Here is a 17,198-nt window from a genome sequence, read left to right on the forward strand (position 1 = left end):
TGTAGAGTTTACATCAATCAATCGACGAAATACGCTGAAATCGTCTCACTAAATGTTTACCGCAATGACATCCAGTGTCTATGGGTCACATGAAATGTCAGCAATCTGACTAAACTTACTGAAAACTGTCCGCTTTCACTCTCAATGACGAACGGCTACCTCTCCGCTCTGTCGGCATCTGGTACCACTGCGCACGGCTTCTTCTGCATCACATGTAGTGATCGAGTCGCGCTCGATCGACTGTCCAGGATAGCTCTACTCGTTCCATGAAAACAGTCTATCCCGCGGAAATCTGGTTTCTGCCGACCCGTCAGACTTGGCGACAGTCTGACATGGAAAGGCAAGTCCGTCTGTGCGCTCACAACACTGATACATCTAAATAAAATGCACAATGACACTCAAACTTGCGTCCAAGTTTGACGCCATACCAGAAAGTCTAGAAAGTTCTGAAACTGAACTCCCTAGCTGAGTCATAATAAACAATTGTCTTGCTAGTCGTATCGAAATAATTACCATAGCAAAATGTACTGGTTACATTATATGATTACCTACTTCACGTAATTTTTGGCAATATATAATTGTCATAAACTGCACTTACCGACATCAACTTGACTTGAAAGTAGAAGCAAATATATAACAGAGGCATGATAAGCAAACGACGATCGAGTGGTAGACATCATATCACGCATTTCATAATCTGTCCTTAAAACTCTTCTATGCATTTGACATCGGTCACTCTTCGCCTACGATGGTTGACTCCTGTTTGTATTGAAATGTTGTAATGACCGATTTGCATAAAGGTGGCGGGGCATCGTGGGGGCAATGCATTGTTGTCGCAAGGGGTACAAGGGTCAGTTTACAGAACATAAATATTCAGGTAAAAAATAAACATGTCGTCAACGATTACAGCTGCGAGATCGTAAAACCGAAGAGCTTTCGTTAGTAGAGCTGAAGAGAAGAGCACTTGTTGAAAGATATTTTTTCAAACCCGTATGTTGGCTTTTAACCATTTTGTGGCGTGATACCTCCACTTTCTCGAGTCTCGCGCTGTCTATGACTGCAACTGCAGTTTCTTGCTCCAAAATATGAACTTTTTTTGAAAGCGGTGAAAAAATGTGATCACATATTTGATTTCACCACATATGATAGTACTGCCGCGTAAAAATCTTAAACTTTGTTCTCGACCGACCATTTCTGTGCTAATATGAAGCGGTACAGACCGCATTGTGGCCTCTGCACTTCCGAACTACCAGTTATTTTATTTTTGTATTTGCGTGGGGTGAGGGAGTGTTCCTTTTACCTACTACATCTTGGCAGCCGAAATGGAAAAAACTGATCGCACTTGTTTGATTTCCCCAAACATAATGCTGACAGTGAAAGGGTAGAAAATGTCCGTGTCTACGTATAAACTGTGGCGCAGAATATCTTGGCTTTGATGCGTTTGCCGGATCGTGTACAATGTAAGCTTAGACGAATAGACCGTGACCACAGTGTAACGTACATCTAATATCTAATCCAGCCTAATGTAAGAGCGTAACTCTCTTCCAATTCACAGATTGCATTAAAAAAATCTGAAAAAATATATGTCTATGAACTATACAGTGTGGTGATTCCATCGCCGCCATATTGCCTGGCGAGAGTATTATCTTGAGATCATTGTCCCACTGTGTACAAATACTGTTACAAGCTGGAGTTTTGATTTTGTGACAAGGTCAAAAAGGTCATACTGACATCGTCTAAATAGTATTTCAGTTTGAAAGTGTATGATACAAATTTCGCCTTATTCTTTAAATTAACATGATAAAATGTTATATTGAAGTTACTGGTCCATGCCTAGAAAATGAAGTATCCTTTAATTGTTTTTATTTTCATACAATGTACCTGCATACAGTGATGCGATGGGATGAACTGTACCTTTTTGCCCTTGATGGTTAACTGGTCAGGAGTTTGTAATGTTCCAGTTTCCATGAACATAGAGAAGTCATTGCTCACATATCCTCTTGCAGATATGTTGACCAGAAATTTGAGTCGTCTTCCTGATCTTACATATAGCACTATCTTTGACTATTTCATTTCAAAATGTGACTACTGCCTGAGTGCAGCAAGAAAACGCAGAGACAGTGGTTGGAATTTCTATAAAAGTGACCATATAAAGGATATTTTACTTCATGACAGTCATTATTAATTATAAAACCAATTATTGTTAAGTCATATGCCAAGGCTGACAATCCAGTACCACCAAGTAAACAGTATTTCGCCCTAATTATTTTTATTTTGATTACTGGTAAAATACTTGGCGGGAAAAGTGTTTCTAAAACAGGGTTAGATGGGTATTGCAAACATGCAGCAGCCAATGTGTTTGTTGTAACGAATTTTCAGAGATATGGACTAACTGAAATACCAAAAATTACCAGCAGCACCCAGAAATTACAAATACACCACCATCCTAGTGTCTATGGAAGCACAGCTGTAAACTTGGACTCAATTGACTGGATTAAGCGTGGCCTATGAACATTCATGACCGGAACTTGGATAGAGTCTGTTGTCCAAGAAAACGGAAAGATAATTACAATGCTTGTCTAACAGAAGGAAAGACTGTCTCAAAGGAGAAAGTAAAACAGCTTGCAGACTTTCTGGGTGCCTGTTCTAGATCATCACGTCTTGGTAATCTTCTTTATTCTCATGCTTGTAAACGAGCAAGCAGAAGGTTACAGATTGATGGGTCAAAATGTAGTATGACTTGAGTAAATTTACTGCCGTCTTATAGTATTTCTTGCACCCACTCAAAGGGTGTAATTTAATTTATAATGTAAATAAAAATGCTTAAGATTTTTATGCATCAAAAGTAAATATTACAAGTTACGACTTGTCGCGCAGGATAGAAATGTCAACTTGGGGTCAATACAGAAATCCTAATTGGCATTCACAAGGTCACCAAAATTAAGAATTACAGCTAGTAAATTTAAAGATGTTGTCTGAAGACAAAAATATCTCCCAGGTATCTCCCTGATTCATTTGACAGAATAATTAATCCAAGGTCGATTTGAAATTAACACACTAAATGACTTTCTAAATAAACATATAGCTGTAGCCCGGTATATACAATATCTGGAAAGGAATGGCTACACATGATCAACAAGAGATATTGGATTGGTTGTTAATCCAAATTATCCTTTCCAGGGTGCCTCTGTAGATAAGTTTGTGGCAATAAAACCAATATGTATTGCTACTGATAAATGCCCTCAATACAGTTTTGTGGAATAAAAATCTGTATCAAAATCTGCAAAGTATACGCCAGAATAAGCTTTAAAGGTGCCTGATATTTTTTTGAATTTCTTGATAATAAGCTTTCACTAAAACAGAGTCACAAATGTTATTTTCAGACACATGGTCCATTGTTCGTGTGTGGCTTACATTGATGTGATTAAGTTATATAATCCTCATGAGGTTTTTTCTGTTGAGAGGATATATAAAGATAAAGCTTTATTTTTTATATGTCGAAGGAAATGTTGTTAGTACTGGAGAAATGTTGTTTTATCTATGTTTTCCCTCAGTTCACAAGATGTTGCACACGTGTAAATCGGATTTCTATACTTATTGAAGCCATACAATTGACGTACCTAGATACAATTTGCAATAAATTATATCACGAATCAAACATTTTTATTCTGCTTTTAATATTTTATCATCATATTTATTATTAATACACATATTCAATATATAAATACTAATTTACACTGAGTGACAAATGATTTGTATCTATACAGTACATATTGTAGAATGTATCTGGATATTTAATATACAAGTACTGAATTGTACAAAGTGATAAAAATATTGTATATATACCGTACATATTGAAGAATTCTGAATATTTAACATCGCGCGGGAATAATCGCATCCACTGAGGCTAACGTATCGAGAGCACGAAATATTATTTTTCTTTGAGCCAATTTGGAAGATCATGACAAATATGCTTTTTGTTTTCTTTTCAATTTTGAAAAGGCTCGTTAATCGCATGCCTAAGACAAAGCAACACATAGCAAATATTTGAGCCTACTACACTCAGGATGAAATACTTAAATACCATATACTAATAAAGCGGGTTGGGAGAAAAATATAATTTCTGAGTATTATTCTTAGCTTTTAAGTTTCCGATGATATTGTCATTTCGAAACTTGCGTTCGCATGTAATCACTTTTAAAAAGTTTTAGTCCAACTAAAATATCATTTCACGCACTTTAAATCACACTTTTTCCAACGAAAGAGGATCTATTTGATCGCCATGTTTGCAAGATTTTGGAATACCAATGCTTGATCTCTATTTCCGTTTACGCTGAGCCATCGTGTTTTTCTTGTTTGTAAGATTTACGAACATGTTATTGTATAATATGCTGACCTTCGAATCGGAGAGTGCGCGATTGCCGAAACGTAAAGCCCCCATAATTTGCATTCTATTTGCTATTTGCACTCGTAAACAACAAAGTGGCGTCTTTAGCGACATGCCTATGACGTCATCGACATCTTTCTACAAATCTTGTTGTTGCAAACACTTCTGAAGGTTTTCGCACAGCGTTGTTTTGAAAATCACCGTCCCCTTAAATTTCGTGTCCGGACCACTAATCTAGCTGTTTCTGAACCGAATTGCCATGGTTTCCTTTTGATTTATCAGGACAGAGCCTATTACGACATGTTATTCACGAAATGCCTGGTAATAACTTTATATAGTGTACTTACCCACATCGACTTCTCTTGAAAATAGGAATAAACACAGCACATGGGCTAAAAGAGGAAACAAAGATCCGGTGGTAGACATTATTATATCACGTTGTTCTTCCAACTCTTCTGTGCCTTTGACAATGGTATTGTATAAACTGGTTGACTCCTGCACGGATCTAACCGTCGCAAATACAACTTTGAAGACCACAAGACAAACAAAGTGGTTGCTGGATCGATCTATCACTTGTGTGTATATCATTTTTAAATTCCTTTTTAATTGCCTAGTGCTAGTAGTCTGCGTAAGCAAAGGTTAAATCAATGAGCATTAAATAATTCGCCTTGGTGAAACCTTTAGACGCCAACATTATTGATTGTTTTTTATTGCCCTAATTCACAGGTGAAGGGTCGCGCATGAGACGAGTGTGCACCAAGCCAGGGAGAGTGCGTCAAAATAGTTCAAACGATTGCAATTGACTGCTGTTACTCATTAAGTGTAATCCGTACACACTCGTTTACATGTCCGTTTATTTGTATCACAGTACTTGTATTTCACACACACTTCTAGAGGGGGTGGGAGAATCGACAGGTTTGGAATGTTAAAATATTAAAGGTATGCTTGGGGCACTTGAAGTTGAATGCATTTGAGGACTTGAAGATAATGATATGATGTGAAATTTGTGTTGTGTTGTCAATTTAAGCTTTATCATTTGGTCCGACCCTAAAATTAAACCCGGATCATACATCGACAAAGAACTTCGAAGCATTATATTCCTGGTTGCTAAGTGGCTCCTCAGACTTTTTCCCGTCCCCTTTCTTTTAATCAAGTAGTGCCGCCACAAAGTGTTAATTTTGGTTTTCAAGCCTTCTGTGGTTGTACACTGATGTACAGAACGTAGTTGAAGCATTTCCATTTTTCAAACAGTGTGGCGAGGTCCAAATTTACCTCCTTACTTTTTATTTATTCTGTATTATTCTCTACATATATATCTAATAAAATGTCACGCAAAAGGAATGAAGTATCGTTTTTTCAAAGCATTTTTTGTAATACATATAGAATATCTGAAATGTGGGTCGTATGATCTTGAGGTGTACATTTGGTTATTTATTTATTTATTTATTTATTTATTTATTTATTTATTTATTTATTATTTGCTCATCAGCAGTGCAGTCAGGCAGCCACTTGATTGCAGACGAGAAAATAAAAGAAAAAAGGATAAAATACACTAAAATTTGAACAAACAAAAAGTACCTTGAACATCAAACAAAGACAAAACAAATTAACATGGCTTTTAGAAGTTGAATGAGATTCATCAAATACATCGGCATTGCAACCCTTATTAATCGAATCATTAAAAGTAGTGACGTACGTCCAATCAGGCCATTTATTGTAACATCAACTCTACAGTAAGGATGTGTATTAGAGATCTATGTCTAGAATATCTAGGTAGGCACAAACCAGAAAACCTGTACAATCTGTAGAGTCGTATGAAGATAAAGGTATTTACGCACAAACATACAATCAAAATGTTTCTTACCCAAGAACAAAGGTTTAATTTTAAATAAATTACGTAGCAATTTATAGTCACAATCACTAATCTTGCTGTTCTCGTGAAAATACCATTGATGGAATAGATAATAAGCAACAACCTGATATACAGATTTCAGCAACCTGAAGGCTTTTGATAGAGTTGACAATGTTTAGTTGCTCTACAAATTGCAGTATTTTGGCATTTATCAGAATATTCTGAAATGGTTAAAAAGTTATTCAAGTAATAGACAGTAATGTTTCCTAGCAAATTGAGCATTGCTGACTTGGTGCCAGATGAAATCCGGTGTACCACAATGTTCCATTTTTGGGCTTTTGTTATTTATATTATATATAAATGACTTCTCTATGACTGTATCTGTTCAGTAATTGCTGTTTGCAGACGATGCCAAACTTTTTAGTCATAGATTTATTTTCAGTCTTATTTGAGTGTAATCGTTCCCGCCAAAATTTTAGTGTAACATTTTTACCAATTTCTAAGTATTTTTCTGTAATTTTGTGATGATTTTGGACCAAATGGACATCACATTTCATTAGCTGCAGTTTGGTATAAAAAAGTGACAAAAATCTGAAAAAAATGACTAGAGCAAATTTGCTAAAGGTGAAAAAAGTTGACTATTGCGCTCAAAGGGTTAAAATACTTGATGATAGCAAGCACTTACAAAGGTCTGTTCAGTGGTCAAAATTTTGGCGCTTAGATTTGAATGCTAGCAAATGTAAGGTACTTACCATCACCTCAAAGAATAAACCTATTAAATAGTTTAATTACCATGTGAATAATTGTTTGCTCGATCATGTTTCCTACATCAAGAATTTGGGTATTGTCACGTGACGTGTGGCATTTTTTATTCCAAACTCACATTTGTTTATCACATTGACTCTATTGTAGGTAAAGCGCATCGCATTGTTAATCTCGTTAAAAGCCATTTTAATTTGATCATAAAGTTGCTGTCCTTCGTCATCTGTTCATTATTATAGTGCGTCCAATTTTCGAATATAATATAGTCATCTAAATTCAATTTGTGACAAATAGGCAAACCGTATTCAATAAATTCAGAAACGTTTTCTTACATATTTACATCATTTACATCAACCTTTGCTCTAGCGTACATGTTTACTGTATGTACACGTGCATGTATGATTATGTACACATATATATGTATGCAAAGATGTTTTATTGCGTTCGCGTACACTGTATACCCCTATCACAAATGGCAAAATCATTACAGCTTGATATGCATCTATGAAGATCGGATGTTATACTATTTTCTGAATAAGAAGGGGCAGTGGAATCGCTTCTACATGCAAATTTTCACGGACTCACTGCGGAGAAGCTGAGCGAAATGTTGTTTGACTGCAATAATTTTGCGTTAGGTGTTCCTTTACTGAATGAAATGTCGGCTGTCATAGTTGTAACAAGGTTTACCAACATACAAAGCTTAAGGTTCCAGGACAAGAAAACCTGTGGAAAGCAAAAAGGCATATAAGCTTATTTGGATTCTGTTCTTTAGCGTCTTGATATGTCCGCATTACTGTCGATGAATTTTGAAATCGTAAAAGACAATTCAATCATTGAAAACCTATTATTCATTCTAACTGTCCGTTCTGCTCTGTTTTACAGTTGCATCGACAATTTAGCGGAAAATGACCTCGATATACAAAAGCGCAACTTTCTAATGCTCGGACGCCTGACTTTTCTCGTCAGCATTTACCGGCTGACGATCTACGCAACAGCCTACTACTACCACTTAGCATTACGTCTGTGGAAGTTTCAGGTGCAGCCAACGAACAATGCTCTTGTAAATGGTCGTCATCATGATAAGATATATTGTACAGGAAAAGTAATGTTAACTGACTAATCTTAATCCCAAAAGGGTGAAATTAGCTGTTCTTACTGAATTGCCATCTAACTGAAAATTGTTCGACTTACTCTCCTGCACTCAAACTACCAACATAGTTTTGGCTATTTACCCTCCCATTTTTAATTTTTGAAGCTACTTGCCATGTGGCGTAAAAAACTTGTCCCTTGTTCCCTACCCCGGAAAAAACTTCCCCTTAAAATTTTATCATTCCCCAGCACTAAGCTCCCTTGCCTTATGACAAAAAAACTTGTCGCGATCGACTTTTCCCATATTGATTTTTAAAATAGGCTGAACTTTCTCTTTGTCCCCGTTTTGCAAATAACTTTCCCTCTCCTCGATTCATTTTCCCTCAATCCCAGGCCAATCAACCGATATCTGCCTTGTCCGACAAAAAACCCTAAAATTTGCTCCCTGGCAGCTGAATCTATGTATCCCGCTCAAGCAAAAAAAAAAAAATTCCCCCTGCTCCAAGTGAACTGCTCCGTTGGCTGCATCCGAAGTTTATCCTTCGATTTATTATGTTTTCATAATAAATGCCTACGAAATTGAAGTCTAGGACTAGTGTACTAGTCTGCTACGCAACGAAATATCAAATTGTAGTTAATATCGTCTCGGCGCGTACACATTTCAGTGCAGCTTAGACTCCAATAAAATGAAAATGAATATAGCAAACCACGGCCCCAATCATAATTTAAATGGCTTTTCTATATTGATAAATAATGAAATCTTATCTGAAACTCGATATTCTGTGGCAACATAAATAGACAGGAAAAACCACAGTTACTTTGTTTGCAAACAGCCGGGGAGTTAAAGTTATTGCAGATTTCCTTGCCCTGGTAGGTGACGCATCTTCTCCCACTTCTGTCGACGGTCGATGAAGGCGATTGGAACCTTATGGGATTGCTGCTTGGTCTCTTACTCTCGAGGTGTGGGCAGACGTCGGTGGTATGCATGGCGATATTGAAGACGTTGCAAAGGTTGGCCTTGAGACTGGAGAATGTCGAAGTATAAATGAGCGAATCGCGAATCCCCCAGTCTACTTCGATGCCATGATTTAACAAGAGTGCAGCTGCCATGGCAGAAAATTCGCAATGGTATTCGTAGAAGGCGAAACCGCTGAAACGTTTTGACATGCAACAATGTCCGTTGACATGCCAACAATCCGTGACGTATGCATCAAATTCTGCGCGACGATTAAGGAATGCCTCGCACAAGAAGTTTTTATAGACGGCGAAAGCTTGAAATGAATTCAGGAATTGTGAGAGGTCTATTAACCCTGCTGTCCTGGAGGGGTTTCAGCGACAGAGCTTCATTGCCGATGATGATATGTCGTTCGCCATCATTGTAATTGCAGCCGGTTATAAGTAACAGGCAAGATTGATATCCTTACCTGAAAAAATATCCCGGCGAATAGCATGTGAAACCAGTTCGACGTTTGGCAGCCTTTCGGATGGTATGCCGCGGCCCTGGAGGAGGTTCTGGCAGAAAAGTTCGAGGCCAGCGCGACAGTATTTACCCCTGGATGCGTCGCTTAAACGGGCGTATCGTGAGCTGCCTGGGCGCCGCCATCTTGGTCCTGCTGAGGGTTGTTGTTGTTGTTACCGGAAGTGGAGGCTTGTCCCCGCAGGTCGGCGAGAGTGCGTTGTTGCAGTAGATTTGCTATGTTGGCCATGTTGTTGGCCATGTTGGCCATCGAGGTCTACAGGGTGGAAAACATTTCCATTGTCGCGGCTCCAATTGAGGTGGTTCTTGATTTGTTGATACCGGAGTTCTGCCTTGCTGCACGGTAACGGCAACTGATGGAGGTTGTTGGAGACCGAGGGCAGTCGTCTCTACGGTGGCCAGTGCAGTTGGAGTGGTCTAACCTTGTTCGGCAGCGAGGCGGTCAAGTGTTGGCGATGCCCCTCGTGTCCCTGATCTTGCACGAGTTACCGGACGAACGTATGGTGTTATGCGTGGTGGTTCGTTTTCGAGGAGGCATTGTCGATGCTGTGGTCCGGTAGATACGGCAATGAATGGAGGCCTGAGTGGCGAAAGACGAGCGGCAGGGAGTGTTGTAATAGCTTGGCAGACAGCTGATGGCCTAGAATGAATAAACATGAAGCAAGGCTGAGGTCAAGTGCCGTGTGCAAGAAGATGGGTAGCTAGATAACGGGTGCTAATATGTCTATGTCAACAAGATGGGTAGTTAGATAGCCAGTACTAAGATTTTCCATTATCAACTTGAAAAGATAAGAAATTCAATGTTTTTCTTACTCCAAAATCTTCAAAACAAGGCCCTACAAGAGGTAGATCAGAATCAAAGTGGAAAAATTTGACAGCCCAAATATTTCTCCCCGAGGCGTGTTCTACCTTAAGGCATGATCAACGGTGATCGGAAGGCAAGTACGGTCATGGCGCCAAATAGACAGTAATACCATTTCTACAATTTGCATAACAAATATTCGTTGATAAACAGTAACTGCAAACTCACCTTTATGAAGATTTTAAACTGATCTGCAACACTGCAATTCTTACTTGATTGAAAGGCATGGGCGTATTGAAAGATATATTTACTAAAACAAACATCCTCATCGACTAAAATAGGTTGCAGAGAGTTCACGCTGTGTTTGATTGCTTTATTGTATTTGTGATTAGATTGCAGAAGCGAAGGCCGAAAACATGAACACTTTTAGATGTTTGGTTCCTCTCTCTCTCTCTCTCTCTCTCTCTCTCTCTCCTCTCTCTCTCTCTCTCTCTCTCTCTCTCTCTCTCTCTCTGTTTACCGGGATATAAAAATCTACTTACCAAATTGCGCAAATGAAAGTTGCTGCGCCTGCCGTCTGCTATCAAAACTATGATCTCACCACCGATGCGCCCTCTATGATATGATAGTAAAATACTTTCATTATAGGCAATCATACGTAAACAAAGCGGTCCGTGCAAATAAATCATTTCGCCCACACGTTCTAAATTCGTACTCAAACGAGACCGTTTTACCAGTAAGCGTACTACACGTTAAAACATGTAACTAAACCTTTCGAATTACCTTTTACGATCCCTGGTAAGTGTTAATTGAAGTTCTAAGGCACCAAAATATTATCAAATAATGGTTTTGATTTTGATTGATTGATTCAGAGACAGAGAGAGAGAGAGAGAGAGAGAGAGACCAAACATTTAAACGGATTTATGTTTTCGGCATTTACTTCTGCAATCTAATCCAAGATACAATAAAACACAGCGTGAACTCTCTGCAACCTATTTTAGTCGATGAGGATGTTTGTTTTAGTAACTATATCTTTCAATACGCCCATGCCTTTCAATCAAGTAAGAATTGCAGTATTGCAGATCAGTTTAAAATCTTCATAAAGGTGAGTTTGCAGTTACTGTTTATCAACGAATATTTGTTATGCAAATTGTAGAAATAGTATTACTGTCTATTGGCGCCATGACCGTACTCTGCCTTCCGATCACCGATTTTAATGCCTTAAGGTAGAACACGCCTTGGGGAAATATATTCGGACTGTCAAATATTTCCTATTCTTTTCTAATCTACCTTTTGTAGGGCCTTGTTTTGAAGCTTTTGGAGTAAGAAAAACATTGACCTTATTATCTTTTTCAAGTTGATAATGGAAAATGTTGTTTTTCTCCATAGAGTTAACACGGGCATTGCGGCCTTTTTTGAATTTCGGATATCAGTATTTTGGATAATTTGTTTCTCTTTAACCACAATTTGCACTATGACCCCTGATTTTTACTTTTGGTTTTGAGCAAAAGCTTAAGTCTTTCTCTTTTCGGTGCGTACTACATTGACAATAAAAGCTCATCGACTGTTTAAAATTACTTAAAACGGCGTTGTTAGCACCAACAGTGGAATATTGGTGAACTGTTTCAAAGACTTGTTAAAATCTGCAGAGTCTGTAAAGGCAAAAGTCACCGAAGTCAGACAGTTGTGTATACATTACGTTTCCTTTTTTGTAGGTCGCATACAAGTTTTGTTGATATATTGTACCACGGTCCCTCTACATAAAAAGAACCGACTCGTTTGAATTTTTGGATAGAACACAAAACAGAGGTGCCGAATACTTATCATGTAAATGATATCTAAACAGATTGCTGCTGGTTAATTTGTCAACACTCAGGTAGACAAAACATGATACAGTTAATGCAGAGGTACTGATAAGTTTTCTGTTAGACACACACGGATAAACAGCGAGGGAAGCAATTACTACCACGTTAGTGTCAAGCAGAAGTGTCTATCGAATACTAGTTTTTATTCTGCCTTGTGCCGGGTTTTTAAAAAAAACCTGTTTAATTAATACACCTAGCCATTGATAAACATCATTCGTACTTTCCTCTACACAGAAACTGGCCAGCTTGGGATTATAACACATGCACAAATACTACTGTTCTTGATGTTTAACTACAAATGTTAGATCAGCCAAATGTTTTGACAGTTTTTAGGAAGTGCGCGATTGGATAAAATGGCTGTTCTGAGCATTTGTAATTACCCCTAGGTCTATGTACTGGTTAGACATCTTGTTGCCTATAGTAGTTCTAAACAGCAAAAAGCTGTCACACTACCAATTCGTCACGTTTGAGACGCCATGCCGAGTTCCTTCTCGGTGGGTTCTAACATAGGGGTTGATTTAGATCAGACGCTTCAAGACAGCAAAGGATATAGAAATTGTGTGACATACTGAACATTCATCTACCTAGAAACGTTGAATGTATTGTACAGTATAGCAGTCAAAAAATCCGAATTTCGGTCATTTGTTTTCACCATGATGTGACGCAACAATGATTCAATCGCCACGCTAAATACCCGGATGTTTAGCGACGAGAATAGAGAGAAGCCGTCGGGGAGGGGGGGCTAGAACTGCAACAAATTGACATCAAATTGTTCAAGGTCAAGTGGTTCAATTGTTCATAACAGTTCAATAAAGATAAAAATACAATCAAATTTGCAATACACGTGATTGGGGCGAAAAAGAAACTTAATTCCATGGTGTCCCACGAATCCACATAGTGGATCAAGTGAGTAAAAACCTATGATGTCTCCTACATTATGGTCAAGGTCTGTGTCTAAATGGATTGTTAATACTAGAGGAAATGCTTCAGGGTCCGTTTGTGTTCTCTACAAAATTGCCACAAGCTTTAACTAGGTCCTAATTGTATGCATTCAATCCCTTTCTATAGAGAAAAAATTCTCATGTTTTTTCTGATGCACCATAGGTACGATGCTGTGTGGACCTTTGTGTACATGTTCCGTTCACTATGTTACCCTGCACCACAATAGAGGGAAACACTGTGGACGAACACAAATCACAATACACAGACTTAGGTGGCTGCAAAGTTTGCCAGGACCAAAGATCACATGTACAATAAAAGAAGGGCCTCGGCTACTTCTTTGGCGTCTACACACGCGCTACTCCGCTCTGCGTGGCAGGGCTATAATACGGCTACGGCGTAGTCATAGCCGAGCACTCTTGACTCATACCGGCCGTAGGGCTAATAGCTGACCATCGCGCATCGGTTGATACCGTGACAGAAAATTACTTTAATATTAACCTCCGTGACTTTATTTTTAGGTAACGCATACGTCAGGCCAAGGAGGTAAAAAGTTCTCGTCTACCTCATGCAATCTCCATGGTTAGTCATAGAGCCAAAAGCGGAGATAGATAGACCGGCATGCTCTACGGCAAGCATTATGGAATATCTTGGTCATTACATGCTCTCTGTGTCTCGAATGTCATTACAAACGGTTTTGCTAGGTCTGCATATTTTTTCCTGTTTGATGGACGTTAGTGTTGTAATTGTAGGGAAATTAGTCCAACCAACAAATTTGTCTTGCTTTATTCGGAATCGCAACTGTCTTAAGAAAGAGCATGGAGCTAGCTCCGTGCAAAGAGTAATCTGAATTGGCTGGCCACATATGGGAATTGTCATCCTGATGTAATAACCATTCCCCAGATTTCCAATCGATAAAGTGTGTGCATAACAAGAAAAGTAAACTCATTGATTTAATGGACTTGGTGGGTATGGCCGATTCGCCCCTAATTAGCCATATCAACCATGTCTAAATCTGTGTGGAGAAAAGCTGGCATAATACAATATTGGCTTTAATGTCATGATTAAAATACAGTATAAAAACTGTACAGAAAAGTAAATATCTCGTCGCTTAGCCTGTTGTATGTCTGCAGTAAGCTAGGACAAATAAACTCTATCCTAAATAACTTCGGTCTCTACAATCAACTCAATAAGTAATTTTGCACTTCCGTTGTGTGTTCTATCCAAACTCTCAAATGGGTCGGTTCTTGTTATCTATAATTTAATCTACAAACGTGCGTGAGACGTACAAAAAATAAACGTATACACATCTGTCAACCTTTGCTGACTGTTTCGAGAGCAGCTTTTACTCCTTTTTGAGTTACCATTTGCATGATAAAGTCACGAAAATAGCAATTTCTATCGTCTGCTTCCCCTGTGTGACGATTTGTTGGAAAGTAACCGGAGGTTACCTAGTCACGCCCGGGGTATTCTCATCGGCTTTCTAAACAACGACCAGTGTTGAGAACTAAACGAAAGATACGCCTTCTAAAAGTGTAGTACTTTCTAGCATTAGAATGGCGCAGAAACTCGACGATAGCCAGATATTGAAATGATACACAATGTTTCGTACTCTTGCCGTGCCTACATTGCAGCCAATTGTATATCATGGCAAACAAAAAACAAAAAACGGCTTGAACATGTGGGATATTTAGAAAGCACTGATTATTTATTTCCTATCGTAGCTAAATCTCCCTTACATGATTTTTAAGGGCACACAGTCCGTGTAGCCGACAATGAAATACTAATGTTTTGCGTAGTGTAAAAGTTTAAGGTCTCCTCGACTAACTTTCAGCAGGTTGCTCACTTTCTACTATTTTTATAGTATTTCATACAAAGGCACAGACTTATTCTACCTGCAACTGAAAACTGATAGTCATTTTGTAGCTCATTCTTTACTATTTTTCATAGTATTTGATAGCTCGTATCACAAAGTTCGTGTCAGCTACATAGACGATCTGCGTTTTGATAATGCATCGCAATTTCGCTAGGCTAATGGCGTGGGAAATAGCGATGTATAAGGCACGCCCCCATAGGTTAATAAATTGGCACAGTAAATGTGACTTCAAAGGCCAATAGGTTTAATCGTAATCACGCAGACAGACAAACTCACAGGCGTGAATAATGTATTTGCGAATTCGTGTGTAAAATGATATTTGTATTTGGGTAATTGATCTGCATTTGTATTTGCAGATTTATGTGGAACATTTCCGTTTGATTATATTTTGCTATGCCTATAGGATAGATGAGGGGTTACAGAACATTAGTGTATAGGAAGTATTATGACAGTGTTTACGAACCGTTAATGCAGAACTTGTGCGTTTATTGTTAATCCTTGTTATCAATTACCAGGTCAGTGTAAATGTACAGAATGACGCAAGGGTAAATACCGGTAACAGTATTTTTCCCAAGTTTCATACTAAAACTGTAATTGACAGGTAAATCACAAAAAATACTGTGCGGTTGGAATTCGTGCAAGTGACACAACAGTTGCATAGAAACCGCTCTAAAAGAGGCATCGATTGAGCGAATACGTAATCTTGAAGTAGAGATGCATGCCACTGGATCGCTCTCTTCTATTTTCTGTGTTCTGTGCTTGCATCTGCTTGTATACACAGAAGTCGGTAAGTACACTATCTAACAACCATAGCCTTAGAGTTAAGTGAGCGACATATTTTACCAGGCTACTGTCTAATAATTCTGCCATGCTACGAAACATGTGGACATGGAACTAGAAAAATTTTCACACAATTCACAATGAGCAACTCACAGTGAGAATCCCATGCAGAAAGCAAAGCCGTTTTTACGATAGTGTATTCATTGCGTCAAATATTTTATTGCTTATTTCGACTAGATTTCGCAAAGCAGATTATATGAATGTTTCAACTAAATCTAAGTAAGCATGCTCAACCATATAATGTTTTCAATTTTCTTGAGAAACAGCAATTATACATAATGCAGGTTATAGAATTTTGATTTTTCACGATTTAAAACTCTGTATGCTACAAATTTACACGATGATGGAATGTGGCAGCAGGCAAGTAGACGCTTTGACCACGTATTAAGTTGACCATTAGAAAAAAAAAAACATTTTCAAAAAAGGAGCAAACTGACGATTTCAAAAAAAAAGAAACTAATTGGTAAAAGATATGCTAAGAGTTGCAGTTGGTACAGATTAAACGCTGTGTTATTTGAGCAATAAAATTTACGGTCGATTGTTTAAACATTTATACAATCTAAAAGTTATAAACGCTATTTAAGTTGTGATTGTTCCTTTATTGGTCCTATTAGACAATAAATCTTTAACTGGATTTTACCAGCCGGTAGAACAAGCACGATCTGATTACTATAAGTGGAAGATGACGTTATTCCACTTAATCTCTTTCACGGTGTACTTCTTTGTACGCGCTGCAACTGTTGCAATTCTGCACATTGTTCACAGTTTACCTGGCGAGTTCGACGTCACGACAGTGCCATTTCATTTCGACACAGAAGCGAAAGAGCGGTCGGCAATTGTACCGAATAACACCCTTTGAGGTAGCAAGGCCTCGAAAGTGAAATATTTAAACTTTTGCTCAAAATTTTCTAAAGGAATCTTTCAACCATTCTCTTTCAAATTGAAAATAAAAATCAGAGGTCACTGTGTAGGTTCTAGAGACACGAATTACCCAAAGTTTACCGATCCTGAAATTTCAAATTGCTGCCACCCTGTGTTTAACTCTATGGAGAATATTGAAATTTTTGATTTTCAAAATCTAAGACCGTGAAAAGATTTCTTATACAAAGAGCTTTATAATGAATCCAAACAAGTGGTAGATCAGAAAAAAATTGTGAAAGAATCGGCCTTTTTGAGGCTTGTCGCAAATGTTTCTCTAAACATTAGCGATATTTTCAAAGCTACAGAAGAGCGTCACCTAGCTTTCCGTAAATCACGTGTCTCTGGAAGTAGACTATCGGAATCAGACTCTGCCGTAAATTGTTTTAGG

Source organism: Ptychodera flava, unplaced genomic scaffold (genome assembly GCF_041260155.1).
Source record: "Ptychodera flava strain L36383 unplaced genomic scaffold, AS_Pfla_20210202 Scaffold_32__1_contigs__length_2955704_pilon, whole genome shotgun sequence".
Taxonomy (NCBI): Eukaryota; Metazoa; Hemichordata; class Enteropneusta; family Ptychoderidae; genus Ptychodera; species Ptychodera flava.